Genomic DNA, 21,129 nt, shown 5'->3' with positions numbered 1-21,129 from the left:
ACCAATTTGCGTAGGTGAACACAGACCCAAACCCTTGGATCTTAAGAACAATGAAAAAACAATCAGGTTCTTAAAAGAAGAATTTTAATAGAAGAAAAAGTAAAAAGAATCACCTCTGTAAAATCAGGATGGTAAATACCTTACAGGGTAATTAGATTCAAAACATAGAGAATCTCTCTAGGCAAAACCGTAAGTTACAAAAAGACACAAAGACAGGGATATTCATTCCATTCAGCACAGCTTATTTTCTCAGCCATTTAAACAAACAGAATCTAACGCATATCTAGCTAGATTACTTACTAAGTTCTAAGACTCCATTCCTGTTCTGTGCCCAGCAAAAGCATCACACAGACAGATCCAGACCCTTTGTTTCTCCCCCCCTCCAGCTTTGAAAGTATCTTGTCTCCTCATTGGTCATTGTAGTCAGGTGCCAGCGAGGTTATCCTAGCTTCTTAACCCTTTACAGGTGAAAGGGTTTTTCCTCTGGCCAGGAGGGATTTTAAAGGTGTTTACCCTTCCCTTTATATTTATGAGGCACCCCTTATACACCAGTGACTTCCGCAGAATTACGCTTATATGAGAATCAGGCCCATAACAGATACATTTGTTGGAAGAGTAATGACTTTCCTTGCATGCAAGATATTTGGCCCTACAGGAAATGAAGTACAATGGCACCATCTGGTTTCAGAACTCATCATTGACCGTGTCGAGAAGAGCCAGCCAGCGCAGCCACATGCAGCTTTGGGCTGATGTCCACAAACTAGTGGTGAGTAGAGCTGCATCCAGCAAAGAGGAATGCTTGAAACACAGAAAGATCCAGTTCATGTAAAGGAATTGGGGGCCTGACCCACAACCCACTGAAATCAGTAGGAATCTTTCTGTTGACCTCAGTGTGGTTTGGGGTCAGGCACTTAGGGAGGCCTGTAAATGTCATTTTTGTCAAACCAAATGAGTTAGGTGCCCAATTCCCCCTGAAATCCAGAGGGAATTGAGAACCTCATTCCCCCCAGACCTCTATAAATCTTAGCCTGTGCCCTAGCTCCTCAGTCGCTGTAAAAATTGTCACAGCTCCATTGATTTCAACTGAGCTTTGATGCCGCACAAGTTCAGGATCTGGCCCTATATGTCTTTGTTAGATGTAAATCAAGGAAGCGTGTGAAACCACTTACTATAATCAGTCAAACCTTTTTTTTTTTACCCTTGTTCGGTTACTCAAGAATATGGCAATGGATGCCAGAGTTGAAGAGAGGAATTAGCCATGTGAATATTCTTTTGGAGATGCTTTGGGTAGTTTTTCTGAACCAGCCTGAATATGACTTTGTGGGAAAAGCATAAAGATATCTAAAGCTGTGTCTAGGTCAGCTAGCATGCAGGTAGCAACACTGTACTCATACCAGTGCCACAAATTCAAGAGAGGGCTTAACACTTCCCTTCCTTGGCTAGCAGAAACAACAGTGGTGCATGGAAGTGTATGTTTTGTGGGGGTCAGGGGAGGGACTGTTGGCCAAGAAGTTGTATTATCAGAACATATTTATGGAATGTTTGTCTCCTATTAGAAAAAGATACAGAAATGCAAACTGGCTTCTGGTGTTGAAGATGAGATTTTCAGAAAGGTACAGTAAACTCGTTTATCTAGGCATTATTTATTTAGGCTAGGGAGGGATCTTAGTGCATAGACAGCTCAATATCACTAGCTGAATATGATTTAGGGTGTATATGCAGGTAGATCAGGGTCTTAGCTAGGCCTTCAATACAAGCTACTACAGCTGGTACGCAATATTAAGGATATTTTTGGAAAGTGGGTAAAGCTGAAGGAGACCTAGAGAAAATAATCAACAGCATTGTTTGTCATTTAGCATAAAAACCCAGTGCAACTTTGGGCTGCAAACTCAGAGGCATCACTTCACAGAACTGGAAGGTCCCTTTCTAAATGGTACGGAGGGACCATATCTCACAGTACAACCAGAAAGCTTTTGATTAACTGAAAGGAATTCAGAGACTAGCAAATACAACTATTTATGGGCTCAAGGGAATGGACTGTTTACATATTCATAGCTAGACTCAACGAGGACTGGGGGGGAAGGTATAATAATAATGTATCTGAAGGATGTGACACCAAGGAAGAAGAGGAATGTTTGGGGTGCTCTGCAAAGCATAACTGGGGAGATGGGAATGAAATCAAGCATTAGAAACATGAATATAAAAACATTTAATCAAAAGTTTGCACAGAGATTTTTTTCACATTTGAGTCCCTACAGCACCAGCTGTTGGCTAGTTGATATGTTGATTTTTCCTTGAAGGTTGGGAGAATAGAAATTCCCACCAGAGGAGTTCTGCCCAGTTTGAATCACCTCTGTTGTGGAGGGAACAAAATGGGCTTAAATAATTCTGTTCTGTATAGATATTTGCATTACTGAGAAATGATTTAATAATTCCCAAGTAATATTTATTGCTTTTCAGTCACAAGTAACAAGTCATTACTTTACTATTCACCTGTAATTAAAAATCACTGATTCATTTTGCAAAAAAAGTAATTTTAAGCAACAATGGGTGAGTAAGTAGCAGTTATTGCACTTGTTATTAGCATTTAATAATGCCCAAGTATTTTGAATTTCTTTGTGTGTGTGAATATGCAGAAGGCTACAGTCTTCAGGGCTATCAAATTAGCATCTTTCACAAAAAATAAATTCACCCATATTTCTTTCTATATGAGGTTAGGCACAACCCTCCTGTCTATATAATTTAGAACTTTAGGGCCTGTTCCAAAGCCCATTGAAGTCAGCGCAATTCCCATTCAGCGGGCTTTGGAGCAGACACTTATGTAATAAAAATCAGGGGCGGCTCTACCAATTTTGCCGCCCCAAGCATTCGCTGAATTACTGCCGCCCCCAGTACAACGGGGGAGCTGCCGCCAAATTGCCGCCATGGGACACGGACTGCCACCCCATTACAAATATCGCCCCAAGCACCTGCTTGGAAAGCTGGTGCCTGGAGCCAGCCCTGGTAAAAATAAACTCTGGAGCCCCAATCCTGCAATGAACTGCATGCGGGCAAAGCTCATTGGACAGTAGTAACCTTGGACAAGAGCACTTGCTGCCACACGGGCAACATAAAGGGAAAATTGGTTCTCACCAGCGTTCCTGGGTAAAGAACCTTGAATTCTTGCTGTCACACTGGGTGCTGTTCCCTATCTGTAGCACTGTTCAGTGGTAAGCCGAGACAAAGGACATTGGAGTAATGTAGCCTGTGAGCCACATGAAATTATACCTCAACTTGAATTTTTTTTAGATGAAACACCAAGCCCAAGAATTGGAGGAATCCATAAAAGAATATGAGGCAGTGATCCAGGTAAAACTTCCACATGCTAAATTGGCTAAAGGTAGCATGTCCTACATAATTCAACGTGTAACACAGAAGAAGGATCTTGTAACTAAGGCACTGGATTAGCACTCCAGAAACCTGGGTTTGTTTTTTGCCTTTTCCCAGCAGCTTCTACTTTCAGCTCCTGGGCTTTGTAGGCCTCACCTATTCCTGCCCAGGTGAGCCTCCTTAATCAGCTGCCTAATTGATTAATTGGCCCACCTGGCCTTGTCATAAATATAAAGGGAAGGGTAACCACCTTTCTGTAATCAGAACTATAAAATCTCTCCTGGCCAGAGGCAAAACCCTTTCACCTGTAAAGGGTTAAGAAGCTAAGATAACCTCACTGGCACCTGACTAAACTGACCAATGAGGAGACAAGTTACTTTCAAAGCTGGAGGGTGGGGGGGAACAAAGGGTCTGTCTGTCTGTGTGATGCTTTTGCTGGGAACAGATCAAGAATGCCCTTCAGAACTCCTGTAAAAAGTTAGTATGCAATCTAGCTAGAGATGCGTTAGATTTTCTTTTGTTTAATGGCTGGTAAAATAGCTGTGCTGAATGGAATGTATATTCCTGTTTTTGTGTCTTTTTGTAACTTAAGGTTTTGCCTAGAGGGATACTTTATGTTTTGAATCTGATTACCCTGTAAGGTATTTACCATCCTGATTTTACAGAGGTGATTCTTTTACTTTTTCTTCAATTAAAATTCTTCTTTTAAGAACCTGATTGCTTTTTCATTGTTCTTAAGATCCAAGGGTTTTGGTCTGTGTTCACCTATGCAAATTGGTGAGGATTTTTATCAAGCCTTCCCCAGGAAAGGAGGTGTAGGGCTTGGGGGGATATTTTGGAGGGAATACGTCTCCAAGTGGGCTCTTTCTCTGTTCTTGGTTTAACACGCTTGGTGGTGGCAGCATAGGGTTCAAGGACAAGGCAAAGTTTGTACCTTGAGGAAGTTTTTAACCTAAGCTGGTAAGAATAAGCTTAGGGGGTCTTTCATGCAGGTCCCCACATCTGTACCCTAGAGTTCAAAGTGGGAAAGGAACCTTGACAGGCCTGCATAAAACCCTGCAGGGTGAGTGTGGGGTAGACACCCCATCACAGTCATGTGCACAGTCAAGTCCTGAGTGTGTAGAACAGTGATGCCTGCAGTGGTGCATCTTATGTACAGTCCTTACCATTCGCAGCAGCAAGGAGAAGTAGCGCTCTCCACCCTAATGCCCATTCAGGTTTGTCCCACTGGCCCATCATGATGTAGGTGCCATGGGACTAAAACTGAGTGGGTGGCATTGCAACCTGATGCTGGGGGTCACAGCACCACTCAGGGAGGGGCAGCAGGGCCTCTCTGAGTGTCGGCGAGATCCCCGGGGACCAGGTCACAACACTACTCACTCAGTTTTGGCCATGCCACCCTCCTATCATAATGGAGGGCCGTGGGGCCAAACCTGAGTGGACAGTGGCGGAGCCAGTGCTGCTACTCTTCACTGCTGCTGTGGCTTGCTCCTGCACCTGGATGATTCCCCCCAGTGATCTGCCCAGCCTTCCCGCTTCTGGCAGCCTGGGTCCCCTCTCTGGGATGGGGAGTGACACTGCACCTGCATGGGCAGGGCTGGAAGGTTGGGGCTGAGCATGGTGCAGACTGGGTGGGCAAGGCACTGGGGCCAGCAGCAGCAGCAGGGATGGCTCCACAGGGATGGACAGAACATACCACAGGAAAAATTTCTCAGGGCATCAGTGGTTTAGGACATACTTTGGTACATTTTGGCAAATAGGTGGTGAAATGACAATTATGGCCATTTTGAAAGTCTGTGTGCGTGCACCTGTACTTGGAAATAGTACTATATTTGAAGCCAGAATACTGAACCTAGGAGGGGGAGGCTGATTTCATTTTACAAAGAACTGCCTTGGCCCCTGGATTGCTCTGAACCAATCCAAGGAACATTTTGGGGATTTTGCTTTTCTCTGCAGAGTTCCAGGTACCACACTGTCACATATTGAACATCTGCTACTTGTTGCCAAATCCAAATTGTAGTGATGTGGGTTCGCTGAATTTAGTCTTTTGTCTGATTCATTTGCTTAGTCTCGTTTTGGCAGCCAATGCGACCAACTTGTTCTTGAAGCAGATCTGTAGGGAAAATACCCTCATCATCTTATGGAACAAAATCAAACTGCTGAGATATAAAACACGTGAAACAGAAACCCAAGCAAAGGTGTTTTAATGGGTTTGCTATTTCTAAGGTTCTTCAGAATAAAGAGAAGTCTCTTCAGGACCAGCTCTCAGCTGCTGAGGAGAAGGCTCGGTAAGTCTCCTGGGTGCAAACCAAAGCTTTTTATGGCCAATGTCTTAGTGATGAGCATTACCTGGGGAAAAGTAGTATTGTATGCAAAGTTGAGAGGAAGCCAGTGTAAGGAATTTAAATAATAAGTACTCAATACTGCAAAGGCTCAAGAAAGTGACTGGTTAAGAGCCTGGTCTGAGTCAAGCGTAACCTGGTAGTTCTTGCACAAGCGCCTACCAGAGCTCTTTCAGTTCACCACAGTCATAATCTGAGTTATGCTTCCTGTACGGATACTGGGCCTCTCTCAAACAGACTTCTTAACTGCAGGGTGGTTTCGTGATGTGCTCTAACGGGAGCTAAGATAAGACTGTCAAACGCCTATTCAGTTGTGTCCTATCCAGGATTGTTGCCCGGACTCTCACACTGGCAGGTGAGACTACAACCCCACTGCACTATTAAAGAGTCCATACCACTTGGAGTACCAGAGACTTTTAGATATCAGCACAGGTAGCCCTGCAGTCCATTATGATAAATGGCTGGGGTTGTCAAAGGAACATGAGGCTCATTTCCATCAGCCACATTTCTCAATTCAGCCTATTCCTTGACAATGTTAGGAGAACCTCCTCAGCTTCTACTTGAGTTCTCCTGAGCTCTTTCTCTCTTCTCCCCAGGCTACCCTCCTTGGTGACTTTTGCAGGCCTAGGACTGTACCATGGTAGCATGTATTTGTCTCCTCTTCCCCTTACATCACTTGTTATCTTTTTAGTTTGTTGACACTTGTATTCACATGGGGCCTAAGCTTCATTAACCCCATCCTCCTGGCTTTCTGTTTTGATGGCTGGATGGGGTGGGGTCACAGAAGAGCTGCTTGTTACCTATGCTTATTACACCTGCAGAGAAATGTCCTGCAGCATGGACAAATTCCTCCACCAGTTATAGCTAACCCATTTGTACCGGTGTCTTGGAACGTACAAGGCCTAAATAGTCCCACTACATGTACAAATATTCTGTCTCATTAGAAAAAGACTGAGCTCAGACATTACTTTTCCAACCCATGTAAACACCGTGTGGCTCACTCTCCCCCTCTAGTGGTTAGACCATGTATAGAGGTTGATGAGTCCATGGCAGTCTTTGAGCTAAACAATCTGGGTTCCATAAAGACAAATGCTTTTAGATATTAGGTTCAATTCCCCCTGCTGCCAGACCATCCAGGGGTGTCATGTTATTCAGCATTACAACAAACGTATCTACTTGATCCTGAAACCACTAATATAAAGAAAAAGAGAGGCTGTGTGTCTATGTGGGAAGTAATATCCAATACTTTCTCCTCCAACTGCAGCAGGGTGTCACAAGAAGCACTGAGTCAGTATTTCCTAGCTGTGTTTGGCTATACTCATAGCCAAATGGTTTATCTTGCCAAGGCGGAAATCCGGTTCGTTTTCCAAGATTGATGTAAAGATTTATCAGAAATGGCAGCCTGTAAGATAACTCACATATAAACAACAGCAAGAACTTTTAAAATGTCATGACCGAGGTCTTTACATTTCTTAGCTGAAAACTAATCATTGCCTTTCTTTGTGTAACGTTGAAAAACTGTACTTAACATACAAGCATGGCTGATAAGCAATACACTGGCTGGCTTGTTATAATCTTCTAACCTCTTCCTGTCTGTTCTTTTCATTTTCTTTTGTTTTCCACTCACTTTTGCTTCTGTGCTGAAGACTCTGTGGTAGATACATGGCACTCTCTTGTTCTCTTCTAGACCTTTGTCTTTCTATCCATCTTTTTTCCTGTAACAGGGAGACACAGGAAAGATATAGCAACTTAGGACACAGGAGTGGAAGGGATCTCCTGGGTCATTCAGTTCAACCTCCTATTGCAGGCAACCCCTAATTTGCTCTGTCTCTTTGATTGTCTTGTGTGACTTTATACCCTATAAAAATGTTAAAAATGTAATTTAGAAAATCCCCAACTAAAGATAGGTTGGTCGTGGACTGTGAAGGTGCAGTCTGAGCATTTGCTGAGAAATTCGGAGTTGGAGAAAGCTTTACAGATCTGCCAAGTGTCTGGACAGGCAATCTTACAGATGTAAAGGTGGTAGCCGAGATGCTCTGTGTGAGGTTATTGCTCAGCAAGATGTGGAAGAAAAACCTGCCTAATGAGAATAGTCAGTGCAAGGAATGGCACCAAAACCTTATAGCAGGGCAGGAGTCTAGACATGTATGTGAATCACAGAAGTGAACTTTCAGATAGTTGCTGACTGGCAATGGGGAAAAACAGCAGCAGGAGGTATCATTGCCTAGGATTTAAAGCAGAGAGGCTGAGAGAGAGAGGAGACTTGACATTCTCTTAAGCAAAGTAGGTCTATACGTACTATCAGGTGGGTGCACAACTGTTGAAAGACTGTATTCAAAGAGTAGGTACCAATGGTTTGCAGTCAAACTGGCAGGGCGTATCTAGTGGAGTCCCACAGGAGTCAGTGCTGGGTCTGGTACTATTCAATATTTTCATTAATGACTTGGATAATGGAGTGGAGAGTATGCGTATAAAATGTGCAGACAACACCAAGCTGGGAGGGGTTGCAATTACGTTGGAGGACAGGATTAGAAGTCGAAGGACCTTGATTAATTGGAAAACAGGTCTGAATTCAACAAAATGAGACTTAAAGCAAATAAGTGTAAAGTATTTCACTTAAAAAGGACAAATCAAGTGTACATCTACAAAATGGGGAGTAACTAGCTAGGCGGTAGTGCTGCTGAAAGGGATCTGGGGGTGACAGAGGAGTATGTTTCCAATTCTGGGGACCACATTTTAGAAGAGATGTGGTCAAATTGGAGCGAGTGAAGAGGAGAGCAACAGAAAGATCAAAGCTTTGAACTAAGAGGAAAGGTTAAAAAAAGAAAAAAAACTTGGGCATGTTGAGTCCTGAGAAACAAAGACTGAGGGGGGACCTGATAACAGCAGTAATGAGCTGCCAAAATCTTAACAATCGGTTCCTTCCTCACCCCACGAGGGGGTCGTGGCCCACCCCCGCCCCCCGAGGACTCTTTCCCCATCCAACCCCTCCACGTTCCTTGAAGCCCCCCTCCCCCGGGAAATTTAGGTTAGACATTATGAAAAACTTTCTAACTCTAAGGGTAGTTAAGCTCTGGAACAGGCTTCCAAGGGAGGTTATGGAATCCCCATCATTGCAGGTTTTTAAGGACAGGCTGGACAAAAAACTATGAGGGATCATCTACTTTTATTTGGTCCTGTCACAGTGCAGGGGGCTGGACTTGATGATTTCTCAAGGCCCCTTCCAGCCCTACATTTCTATTATTCTATTCCCAGTACTGCCCTTTATTTGCAATATAATGAGGGCAGTTTACTTAATCTCTCTGGGGCTCAGTTCCCCATCTAAACAGTGGGGATTAAAACACATATTGCCAATGGCCCACAAAATGCATATAAAGGGGACACCGGTGCATAGCTGTGGTGCATCAAGGCAAAAGTAACCTCCATTAGTGAAAAAGACCAATGTCCCACTACTGTGCTGTACAACAGCCACAACAGACCCAATCTCAGTTTAAGGCATAAGGAATGGAAAGTAAATATGCCTTGTGACTGTCCTAGGGGACAGAACACCTTTTCTTATGACTGGAATCAAGCCATTAGGACTGAAATCTAAGCTCTTATAGCAGGAGACGTGACAGAAAACATCACAGCCTTTGTGGCAAAACACATGGCAGTGTTTACAAGAGGAAAGATATTAATAATTGATAAAATAACTGGAAAGAAAGAAGTATAATCTGTCATAAATGTCTTCAGGAAAGTAAGCGTGTCTCTCAGAGCAGACTACAAAGAGAACAGCATATCTATGGATGAAAATGACAGGTCTAAGGAACCTGCAAATGAGCGCCTGGGTACCCTACCCAACAGTAACCCACTCAGGGTGCAAGTTTCAAACGTACTCAGCAATGGCTATACTTTGCGGTCGGGGGCAAAACTCCCATTAACTTCAATGGGAACAAGGTTAGATCAAGGCTGGGAGCTTTTGAAAATCCCACCCTGCAGAGTGATAGGAGAAAACCAGTGAGATCTCTGTGCTTGTGCTAGGATCCCAAGGAACCAGATGCCAGCATTATAAGGGAATGTCGTCATATGCCAACCAGATATGAACACCTAGAAGAGATGGCAGGTGCCACATTTTTCTCCATTCTGGATGCATTGTGTGTTATTTATTTATTTATCTATCTATTATTTATTGTTGGTGAATTTCCTCTGCTAAGGAGAACACAGGAACATTCACTCCTATTTTATGAATTAGCTTCACACAATGTATTCCCTACAACCCTGCAGGAACTCTTGGGTGATATTGGAAGTGTCTGATAATCCAGAGAGGATACTCTCATCTGTGAGAAGAGGAAGATCATATATTTGTCATGGACTGACCGCTGCCTCTTTCAGTTTGATGTTTGTGCACATGTCTCCCATTGGGATACAAGACCCATTTTACTGGCCCATCCTCAGAGGCTGATGAATCCAGATAGCTTTCAGAGGCTCAGAAAAGGATTACTGTACACAGGACACTATGTGGTTAAATTCCTGAACTGAAACTGATCAGTTACAACATGAAGAGTGTTTGAAATCTTCTTCTATGGCTGTGCTAGACATAAAGGAGAGGCTCTTTGCTTCTTCTGTAACATCCATGACTTCCCAGGCTGTGACCTGCTCAAGCTGGCAAAGCCTCACTCCATTGTGTAGCAGATATGAGCGCTCACTTCTGTGAGCTCATTTTTATTTTTTTGGTTGAGGTCATTCAGACTTGAATGAAGCTCTCAGCATCTGTGGGTTCAGAGCAGTTCTAGAGGCAGCGAATGCAGGGTCTTCTCTGCTTGTATTTTGGCCAGTGAGATTCTGCAGTGGGGAACTTCAGGTTTCCACATACAAGCCAGAGCCATGTTGCTGTAGCTGACCAAGTCATGGGCAGTCAGGTCTAGTGATGGAAGTGAGAGTGTGGCTTACCAATTAGAGCTGGGTCCAGGGTGGGCAGAGTCTAGGAAATGAGCTGAGGGTTAATACCGGAGGGACCCAGAAGCCAAATGCCAGAGCTGGAAGGTAAACCAGAGTCATAAGCCAGAGGCAGAACCAGACTGAAGCTAGAAGTCTGAAGATGGAGGGTAGCAGGGACTGGAACAAGGGCAAGCACAGCTGCCGGCATGCTGTGCATAGAACAGCCACTGATCTGTGTGGTGGCCAGGCTTGTAGGCAGGGCTGCTAAACCAGAAGACGATCAGGCGCTGTGGCCACTCCGTCAGTCCCAAGGCCTTGCAGCTGGGCTCGTTGGTTGCCTAGCAGCAAAATCAGTCAGGGAGCAGGCCAGCAGCGGGTCCTAGCTGGTCTGGTCCCTGTCAGCACCCCTTTCGGGGTCACCTCCCAGAAGACCTCAGGCTGGGTTTCTCAGGGTAGGCCCAGTGGAAGGCATACAGGAGGTTTGGGACCTGGACATGTTCCACAAGTTTCCACTAATGCTCCTCTGAGCTGTATCCCTCCCAGCCAGTCAGATATCAGAGTCTTCCCCAGACTCAGCAATAGTCCAGAATGTGCTGGACCAGGTACTCCTCTTGGCCCTGTATGATTAAAATGTCCCTGAAATTATATGAGCTCAAAATAGAAAGAGGACTTTAGTTAGGAGAAAATGCAAACATCTCTAGCCTGTGATAACAGATTAATCTTCCTTCTTGGGGCACTGAAGAATTTATCTGTGAACTCACTTGTATGACGAACTATGGACGTAGCTGTGATCATGGCAGTGTATTAGATAGAATTCAATCTGCTGTGACCACAAAGGATTTGGCTTTACTTGACACAGGACCAGTGGACTCTGTCTCATCCAAAATCCATTGAAATCAGCAAGAGTCTTTCCATTGTCTGCAGTGGGCTATGGATGTAGTGGACTTTGGCTATAGAGGTCTCTAGTCCTTCTGATTGATTGAGTCCATAACAACACTGAAATTCTACAAACAAGCAACTCATGAGTGTGAGTGAGCAAAATGAAAGGGATAACACCTTTTTTAGGCATGATATTCTGCAAACTTTGCAAATAATTTCACCTACAGCTTGAGACCAAACATTTGAATTTCTAGTCAGATAGGGAAGAGTTTCCTTAGAATCATAGATTATCAGGGTTGGAAGGGACCTCAGGAGGTCATCTTGTCCAACCCCCTGCTCAAAGCAGGACCAATCCCCAACTAAATCATCCCAGCTAGGGCTTTGTCAAGCCTGACCTTAAAAACCTCTAAGGAAGGAGATTTCACCACCTTCCTAGGTAACCTATTCCAGTTCTTCACCACCCTCCCAGTGAAAACGTTTTTCCTAATATCCAACCTAAACCTCCCCCACTGCAACTCCTTGTTCTGTCATCTGCTACCACTGAGAACAGTCTAGATCCATCCTCTTTGGAACCCCCTTTCAGGTAGTTGAAAGCAGCTATCAAATCCCCCCTCATTCTTCTCTTCTGCAGACGAAACAATCCCAGTTCCCTCAGCCTCTCCTCATAAGTCAGGTGCTCCAGCCCCCTAATCATTTGTGTTGCCCTCCGCTGGACTCTTTCCAATTTTTCCACATCCTTCATGTGGTACGGGGCCCAAAACTGGACACAGTACGCCGGATGAAGCCTCACCAATGCCGAATAGAGGGGAATGATCACGTCCCTCCATCCACTGGCAATGCTCCTACTTATACAGTCCAAAATGTTGTTAGCCTTCTTGGCAACAAAGGCACACTGTTGTATGTAAGAAAGGGAATGTAAGAATGTAAGAAAGGGATGGGAAAATGTATGAAAGAATGAAGAAAGGGATGGGAAAAAGGGCATAGAAAGAGATTCCATCTGCAGCCTTTGCTATGGCACTCCATTGCATGGCTAGCTTGGTACCCATGCTGCTAGAAGGTTTTTAACATCTGGTCCCTTCTTATGGTCCTTTCTTCCATTTTCCAGTGCTCATAAAGTGGTTGAAATGCATCATCTTAGAAAGGAATATGATGGTCTTTAGATCCATATGTTCACAGAGAACAAATCGGACAACTGAATGTTATGATAATTATTGAAATCCTCAAACAAATCAAGTTCCTTTTATTTTTACAGAACTCTCCCAAGGACACCCAGTAACATCCTGACCATCAACCCAAAGAGCCTGATGTTTGAAATAGTCAAAGCTGAGTTGGTAAGTACTTTTATCTTAATCTGTAGAAGAGGAAATGTAAATGAATCAACATTTTCTTTAGTTTCTTGATTTTACTTTAGGAATGGACGCATTATTGTATTACTGCATTACTAATGTATCCCGTACGTCAGTGGTTTTGAACCTTTTTTGATTTGCTGACCCCTAAAAAATTTCAGATGAAGGTGTGGACCCCTTTGGAAATCTTAGACATAGTCTGCAGGCCCCCAGAGTTCTGCAGACCACATATTGAAAACTACTGCTGTAGGTGCATGCGGAGACCTGACTTAAAATACTTTTTAAACAGTTTACATTACATTACTCCCTACTTACTCCCACTGTAACCTAGAGGACATACCATGGAGGTGACAAGATTCATGTTTATATGGCTTATTGATGTTTATATATCAGGATGCTCCTTCCATGTTCATATTGGAGCTAGACATGCCTGTTTTAGGGCCAGCTGTAAGTAAAACAGGTCAAAATTCCTAATTTCAAGTCTGTAGGAAATTTTGACATTTCAGAATTTGCTTTCATTCCAAATTGGAATGAAAACATATATTTTCTAAATGTCCCGTGAATCAGAAATTTTTAAAAAATTCATTATTGGAAAATTTTAATTTCAGAATTCTAAAATGTTATTTTTAATTTTATTTTTTCTATGTTCTTTCATAACATTTCACTTCCACTGCAGAAAGCCATAATATGACATGATTTAGTAGCTGAAAGATATTATTTTTATTTTATAAGTCATTAAGGGCAGCTGTTACTTAGTACTGATTGAAATATTTTATCATCTTTTTTATTTTTATTCCCTTTTGTGTTGTATGACACAAATTGACACTATATTACACACTACCATCTCTACTGACATGTTGTGAAATAATGTAAAAATAATGAAATATGAAGCAAAATTTTGGAATTCCCTGAAATGAAAATGTTCTGAAATGAACTTTTATTCTTCATTTTGCAAGATATTTTTTCCATAGGAATGATCATCAAAATTGACACATTTTTCAGAATGTTTCAGTTTTGACATAAATGGTATTATTGGTCAAAAAAGAAATCCCAAGCAACTCTAGCTATGAGTCTCAACTCTAAAGGCCTTCACGGGGACAGACAATCAGTTCTTTTCAGCCATGCCTGCCGCTGTGAGTGACTTTCAGAGCACACTCACCTCTCAGGAGACTGGATCATAAGGCTATATACCTGTATCTGAGTAAATAGCTGAATGTGCAGGCACACAGAAAGATGACTTTGTGTTTAGGACACCGAACTGGGACTTGGAACTTCTGGGATCAGGTCCTTGTTCTTTATGATAGGTTGAGTTTTTACCAGGTCCCATGTGAGCGTTTTCAGAGTCTCTCTTCCCCTTCCAAAGTCCTTTCCCACTTGGGAACATCACTTCAGTCTGTCTGGAGTCACAAGCTGGGGGTTCTTCCAATTAAAGGCGGTATTCGGTCTCTAGGTTTTCCTTTAAAAGAATGAATAGAGATGTGGCTTGTATATGGTAGTTAGATATGGCTAAACTCTGAGTCAGAGTTTAGCCATATCTATCTTCAACCCCTACCAGCAGTGATCAGCTTGTAACTGGTCTGGTGAGTCCTTATGGGTGGCGGAGGTTTACAAGCTGTCTTCCTCCTGGTGACTCAGTTGCAAGAGTCAGCTAATCCTGGGGTGCAGTAGTTTTCCTCCTGGTTGCTTCCCCTTCCTGTTACAACTTCTCCATTTTAAGCTTGCTTCCTCCTAGTGGAGCAGGCTCTGCAGGTGCACCTATTTAATACCAGATGAGCCTAGAGAAGTGCTTAGTCTTCTCCTGATTAGGATGGAGATGTGGCTCATCAGTTTGCTACAGACACGTGTGACATTGCATCCCTGAGTCTCTCTGGGCTTCAGTTCCCCATCTGTAAAATGGGTATGATAACATCATTCCCTATCTGTTAGACTATAAGCTCTTTGGTGCAGAGACTATGTCTTACTATATATGTGTACAGCTCCTAGCACAATGTGGCCATGATCTTAGGTTTTATGGTCTGCAATAATAGTGATGAAAAAGACTCAGGGATAGAATATAAAAACATTAAGAATGGCCATACTGGCTCAAACCAATGGTCCATCTAGCCTATTATGTTATGTCTGCCAGTGGCCAGTGCCAGATGCTTCAGAGGGAATAAACAGAACAGGACAATTTTGAGTGATCCAGTCTCTGTCATCCAGTCCCACCATGTGGCAGTCAGAGGCTTAGGGACACCCAGAGCATGGAGTGGGATCCTTGACCATCTTGTCTGGTAGTCATTGGTGGACCTAACCTCCATGAATTTACATAATTCTTTTTAAAATCTCTTATGCAACATCCCATGGCAATGATTGTGTGTTGAGTGAAGAAGTACATTCTTTTGTTTGTTTTAAATCTGCTGCCTATTAATTTGAGTGACTCCTAGTTCTTGTGTTACATGAAGGGGTACATAGCACTTCTCTGTTCACTTTCTCCACACCAGCCATGGTTTTATAGAGCTCTATCATATCCCCCCTTAGTTGTCTCTTTTCTGAACTGAACAGTCAGAGTCTTGTTAATCTCTCCTCATATGGAAGCTGTTCTATACCCTTAATAATTTTTGTTGCTCTTTTCTGTACCATTTCCAATTCTAATATATCTTATTTTAGATAGGGTGACTGGAACTGCACATGGTATTCAAGGTGTGAGAGTACCATTCATGTAGATAGTGGAATTACGATATTTTCTGTTTTAATATCTATCTTTTTCCTGATGTTTCCTAACATTCTGTTAGATTTTTGACTTCTGCTGCACATTGAGTGGATTTTTTCAGAGAACTATGCACAATGACTTACAGTGTTTACCTGTGGGGCACCACAGAGCCCATTGGCCAGACACACAAATGAAAAATACAAATCTATTCTTTTTTGAGCAACATACAAAAGTAATCAAAGGGCATCACTTGTGAAAACATAAGTAGAATCCTTTTGGTTTTAAAAATATTACAAAGATTCTATCATTGTTAGCTTGAGTGTCCCTTTAAACAATCTCTTGCTTGCTTATTTGCAATTGAAAGTGTTTTAAGTCTCTTAAAATTCTCTTTATCTGCAGGAAGACAAAATGCGAGGAAAAGAAAAGAACCAAAGGAAGCACATTTTTGGTGGTAGGTTAGTGAAGCTCCTGTTTACATTTATGAAACAGCTGCCTTTTTAAAAGATTTTTATGACCATACAAGAATATGCACATTTAAAAAAAGAACAGAATGGAGCAAGGGCCAGCTTTTGAAAGGTATTTAGATATCTAAGGATGCAGGTAGGTGCCCAGTGGGTGCCTGGGTGTTTCTGAAAATCCCATCAAACACTCATTGGTATCTTTAGGCACCTAAATACCTGTGAAAATCTGGGCCCAAGTCTATACAAAAGGACTTTGCTTAGTATGAGTAAATTTTAATGGATAGGGCCCATTAAAGGGGAAAATCTTGGCCTAAGAGTTCCAAAGCTATCTAAAGGGATTTAGATATTGGATTCCTATTAAGTTTAATGTGTGCATCCAGATCCCTTCCACAGCTTTGAAAATTGCAGCTTTAAATCTTCCATTAAGTTCAAACTATGGGACATTGCACTGTAAGCACTTTGAGGGCAAGGACTGTCTTTTCATTCTGGGTTGTACAGAGCCTAGCACAATGGGATCCTGGTGCATGACTGGGGCCCCTAGGTGCTTCATAATCTAGACACTAAATAAAATAATAATCTTAGGGAAAATTAGGATGTAAACCATTTTTTAAAAGGGAAAAGTATCATTTTAACCATAAGGTAGCCTTACCAATCGGTGTGAAATGAACAGGGGTAAAGAGGATGAATGAGAGAGAAATGAAAGAGAAGAGTGTGAGACACACAAGGGAAAACAGTGAGGGAGGAGAAAGAGGCAGTGAGATGGGGAGGAGTTGCTGAGTTGTAAGCCTGAGCATGGGCAGCGGGTACCATAGGCTAGGGGAGGCTGTGCCTCCGCAACAGCCAGGCATGGCCTCGCCCATGCTCCACCCCCAGGTCCCCCTCCTGCTTCCTGCCCGCTCTCTGTACCTGCCCTCCCGGCACTCTGGAGCTTGGGGGATGGTGGTTAGCTTGGGGCAGGGGCTGGGGGCTGCAGTGGGGAGGGGCTTTGGGCTCCATGGGGGGGATTTGTGGAAGGGGCGGGGCCTTGGGCGGAAGGAGTGGGGTGGGGGGCTAGCCTCCCCCAGCCTGCAGTTCACACGCCACCTATGAGCCTGAGAGACGTGGACTTACAATAAGACATGGTGTTGAGGGCACGGGAATGTCTTGCGAAATCTAAAGACTCAGACAGCAGACTGCTGTTACCTCTGCTAGAGTGTTTGATCCTGCCCCAGTGAAATCAATGGGAGAGTAATTTTTTCCCACGGTGATTGTAGATGCTATCTTATTTCCATTCTGAGCCTGGGGGACGATGTGGACCATTCCAGTAGGAAGAGCTGTGAGGGCAGTTTTTCCAGGTCCATTTATACAGGTTTCTCCTCACTGAGTCTGAGCAGGCAGAGTTTAACAGAAGGGTAGGGCTGAACAAACTGTTCATAGTGAATAATTCTTGCAACAGTTTGCCAATTGCCCATAAGCAGCATCTCTGATCTTAAATCTATTCATGATTCAGAAGTATATGCTGCATGACTGGATGAGCGTAACCCTGAAAATCAGGTTTCTGGTGCAAATATCCACACTGAGTTCAAAATTCAATTAGCAGCCAGTCCAGCTCCCACTGACATTAGTGACAGTCTCCCGCAGAATTCAGTGGGAGCTGGGTAAAATCCTTAAGGCAAATAACCCTGCTATTGTCTTTAAAAATTTTCATGAACATTCCTGCCAACAAATTTGTGTCACATTCAGTGTGTCAGTGTGTTTGCATTAGGGTGACCAGACAGCAAGTGTGAAAAATCGGGATGGGGGTGGGGCAGGTAATAGGCACCTATAGAAGAACATGCCCCAAATATCGGGACTGTCCCTATAAAATAGGGACATCTGGTCACCTTAGTTTGCATAATATGTAGTGTGTCTGTGTAACATGCAGTGTGTTTGTGAAATGTGCAGTGTGTCAGTGTATTTGTGTAACGTGCCCTGTGTTTGTGTCTCTTTATCCTGCAGGCTGAGCCCCAAGTGGATTCTGGTTCTGTTGTGGCAGCTCACTGGTGTGCTGCTGGCCATTCTTCTGGCTGCTACCCTAGTCACTCTCTTTGTCCTCTATACCTGCTTCTCAGATCACACAGTGACAGAGGCCTATCACCAACCACCGTGGCAGTTTCTGGACTATTACCTCTGGCCTTATATGAAGCTGCACAGTTCTGGCATGTTACCCAAGTAATCCCCGGGCTTCGCAGAAGCTATTGACCAGTGCAAGTGTATTCACAGCAAAGCCTTGTCACTCTACAACCTCCAGGCATTTGAAACGACTAGCTCCCTCAGATGCTTTGCGATCTGCAACGCCCAGAGCTCTAATTTTACACTGTCCATTCCGCAGTAGTGAAGTGCACAAGAAATTCAAATGTCAAACTCCTGGGGCCCTGGGGCTCACCTATACATTCAGATGTTTAGTGAATCGCTGGAGTAGGAAGAACCTGTCATGTTAGGCCAACACTGTGCTCGATAAAAGCTATAATGGAATGTTTAATAAGAGGTATCATCTGTTCCTATACATGCCCCCATATTATTCTACAAATTTATGCTGTAAGCTCGGCAGACAGTACTGATGTTCATTGAGAAAAGACAGACATTAGCCACGTTCCTCTCTGGTGTAACTCCACTGATTTCAGGGGCTGCATTCAGACCATCGCATTTTTTTGCAGAATGAACTGGAAATTATGGGTCCAATCCTCAGGTCTGGCCAAGCTAGGACCAAGCCAGTTTTTTGAGCAGATTCCCATGTTGCCATTTTTACTGTGCTCTGGGGTGCACTGAGGTATTTCTGGGCACGTATATACTCATTTGCGGTGTAAATGTAGTCAGTATAAATTAAACCCTCTTGGCATAATCCACATGCCATTATTTATCCATTAAGAGCAGAATATCTAGATAACATATCATGGCAAGTGTTTGCACTGCTCTGTTCTGGTAGCATGAACAATGCTACATCCTCCATGAGCCATTTGAAACAGGAAGCACATATTTCAGAAAGCAAACACAACAGAAGCTAGGCCACAATATTAGGTTTCCAGGGGCATTGCAACCTGGGGTGCAACATAGCTATGGAAGAGTGGGGCTAGTGGAATGTATTTGTATTTCAATGGTAGTAACTTTCTGGCTTTACTTGGTTGCTACTGTATATCTGAATCCCTGTGCAATGTGTAACCTCTTCCAGTGGTCAGAAAGGAATGAAGAAAAGAGTGGGTGAGCCCCGGTAAGGATGCTGTGCACAGCTTCACTGTAGAGCTACCTATGAGATTCACCCGGCGCAAATATTTGCACGAGAAATTGCTTCTGTAGTGCCTGAGCCAGAGAGCAGACAACACCAGCTGCCCGGCATGGCCTCATTGCAGCAGCCAGTTGACACTCAGCAGCCAGAGACAAAACAGCAGCACACTCCCACCTCACATTGTGGCCAAACTCAGCCTCAGAGAGGATGGAGAAAGGGAATGAAGACGGCACAGTTTCCATGAACAGGACAGGAGCTGATCAGCTCGCAGTCAGCATTTAAATACCCTGGGTTAGCTTCCTCAATAGGCTATAGAAGTGATTCTTACAAAGGTGCACATGGGCACAGGGTACCCAGAACCCCTGGTGGGAGTTACAAGGTGAGTCTCACTCACAGGAGCCAAGCTATACCTGAGGGGTTATGGGTCACTACGCTAGGCTGGCAGACTACAGGCTTTTGTCAGAGAGCATGCAGGAACTTGTTAGCCATTGGAAGGTGATATGGCCTGTCTGAGTGCCCTTGTAAGGGGGGTTAGTCATTGCAACACCCTCTGACAGGCGAGTCAGGAGTTGCAATACCCTCTGACAGGCGAGTCCTGGCTTAATCCAAGCCCCACATCCTGGGTGCTGTAGTTCACACCCCTCCAATGGCAGCCTCCTCTGGGGTGTGAGGTGTACTATGGCAACATGAAGAAGTTCTGTTCTATCATCACCAGACACCGCCACACAGCAGTAGTGCTCCAGGACCCAGGAGCAAGTCATGTGTCTCGTCTTTTGTAGAGGTCTAGCTTCGTAAGGGACCTTTGAGACCAGGCATTTGTGTAGTGGCTGAATACCAGGTAGGGGTAGTATCATTTTCTGGGCCTCTGCCCAGAGGCATATGCAGGAGACATTGCCACTCCTGGTTCAAATCCTTCCTTGAAAGCGATTCATAGCATTGCACACCATACCACACAAATGTACCTCTCCTCCCCAGAGAAAGTAGCAGCTCTCTTTCCAGGACATTGTATAAATCACAAGTGACAACGCATCTCTTGAGTCCCATTTCAGGTCCAAGGAGGAAAGGTTAAATGTGCTGAAGAAATTACATCCACACCTAATTTCCATGTGCCCACAGGTAAAACTGTGCTCCACATAGGTGAACCTAAGCTATACTTTTGTGCCCACTTCAATCAGCAGCGCAAAGCATCTGTCCTAGTCGCTGGTGCAATTTTCCACTGTGCATATATGCTCCTCCATTTTGTTAGCAGTGCAACTGTGCACCTTCAAAGTAGCGGTGCCTGCATTTTTTCATTGGAAAGTACTCATCGTTGCACTGCAAATGCACATGTTTTTGTGTGGCATCCTTCCTGGTGCTCATAATCCTACACATTTGCAAATGTAGCTCTTTATGTTTCCTCCTCTTATCTCAGTGCAAACAGAGTGCAAACGCCAGCACGGCCCGAAAGCAAGGTGTAAGATACTGCTCTCAAAGTTCCACCTGGCATGAATGTACTGCATAGGCAGTCTGTATTCTTAGGCACAATTCTTATCAGGAAGGTAATTCTAGTGCCTGCTTTCAAAAGTATCCTAATTCAAAATAATTCAGCATTCGTTTCCAGCAGACTGCAAGCTCTGTCTGGCTTTTTCTGATCAAAGAAGGTGAGTTTTGATTTATTCACAAATATGTCAAAAGTAAAATCGGAAAATGAATGGAAATTGTATCATAAGATTTGACATAATTCACATGATTTGTTTTAGTTTCATAGATATATAATTGTGCTATATATTAAATATTATATAATCTAGAGGTTTTCTGTCAGACAGAAATTTACTGTGAGCCTGGGTTTAAATCTGAGATTCAGCTGGCTTTAAAGTGCATGTGTGGGCTCTAACTCTACTTTTAA

The 21,129-nt window shown here is 43.6% G+C and overlaps 1 long non-coding RNA gene across 1 annotated transcript; it reads left to right on the top strand.

Annotated features, from left to right (window-relative positions):
• Positions 1-3,796: 3,796 nt before the first annotated feature.
• On the top strand, positions 3,797-21,047 carry LOC122461852. Its single transcript, XR_006284068.1, has 5 exons — positions 3,797-3,846; positions 5,596-5,657; positions 12,760-12,838; positions 15,942-15,993; positions 17,981-21,047. It is a non-coding gene; the product is annotated as an uncharacterized LOC122461852 (long non-coding RNA).
• The last annotated feature ends 82 nt before the right edge of the window (positions 21,048-21,129 follow it).

Source organism: Chelonia mydas, chromosome 9 (genome assembly GCF_015237465.2).
Source record: "Chelonia mydas isolate rCheMyd1 chromosome 9, rCheMyd1.pri.v2, whole genome shotgun sequence".
Taxonomy (NCBI): Eukaryota; Metazoa; Chordata; order Testudines; family Cheloniidae; genus Chelonia; species Chelonia mydas.
Note: the sequence above shows the minus strand (reverse complement) of the source record. Positions and strands in the feature narration are given on the sequence as shown.